Source organism: Hipposideros armiger, unplaced genomic scaffold (assembly GCF_001890085.2).
Source record: "Hipposideros armiger isolate ML-2016 unplaced genomic scaffold, ASM189008v1 scaffold_555, whole genome shotgun sequence".
Lineage (NCBI taxonomy): Eukaryota > Metazoa > Chordata > Mammalia > Chiroptera > Hipposideridae > Hipposideros > Hipposideros armiger.
In genome coordinates, this window is record NW_017731905.1 from 623,780 (window position 1) to 624,925 (window position 1,146).

A 1,146-nucleotide genomic window follows, 5' to 3' on the forward strand; every position below is an offset into this window, starting at 1 on the left:
ACATATATTGCCTTCTGGCCTCCACGGCTTCTGATGAAACAAAGCTCTTACTTCTATTGATGATCTCTGGAGAATAATGGATTATTTTTCCTTATTTTTTTTTTTTTTTTTTTTTTTACTATTTCTCAGATTGGATTTCAATTGAATTAACTGTTCAGGTTAACTTTAAGTTAACTGATCTTTCTTCGGCCTGTTCATATCTGCTGTTGAGCCACTCTAGTGAATTTTTCATTTGTTATTCCAGAATTTCTATTTTGTTCTGTTCTTAAAACGTCTTTTAATTTATATTCTCTGTTTCATAAGACATTGGTATCATATTATATATTTTTTTATTTTTTTAAACATATTTCTTTTAGTTTTCCAAGCATATTTACAATATACAACATAGACAAATAAAATTTATGTTTTGTCTAATAGTGCAACTGTCCTTAAAGACAGTTTTTATTGACTGCTTTGTTTTTATAATGGGCCACACTTTCTTTTTTATTTTATTTTTTTAGCTGAGCCATCCTGCCACCTGTTGGCAGCTCAGCAGCAGCTCAGCTCAGGCTGGGACTTGAAACGCTGATGCTCAGAGCTCAAATTCTTGAGCAAGCTCTTAACCAACTGAGCCACTCGGCTGGCCCATTTTTATAATGGTCCACACTTTCATGTTTATTTACATTGTTTTAATTTTTTCATTGAAAACGCAACTTTTGAAATGGTATATTGGAGTAACTGTAGAAATATAATCCCCATTTCCCCAGGGTTTGCCATTCTGTTTGTTGATTTGTTTAGTAACTGTCTTGGGCTAATTATAGAATGCCTGTATTCCCTGTCATATGCAGCCACTGATGTTTCCATTTGGTTTGCTTAGTTGTCATCTAATTAAACAGATATTTCCTTAAATGCCTTGAACAAACAAGCCTTCCACCTTTGGCAGATGGGTTGTGTTTAAAACTCTTTCTTGTCTTTTACTTTCTGCTTGTAATAGAACTCAGAATCAACCAGAAATGAGGTTTTGGGGCCTTTTCATATATTTCCTAAGTATATGCACAACACTGCCTATGTGTGTAGTGATCTATATTCCAAATAGTATGTCATAGCTTTTCAAAGTTCCTCATGAATATCTCATTCCCCAATCATCCTTTTCTTTTTTGTTGTTTT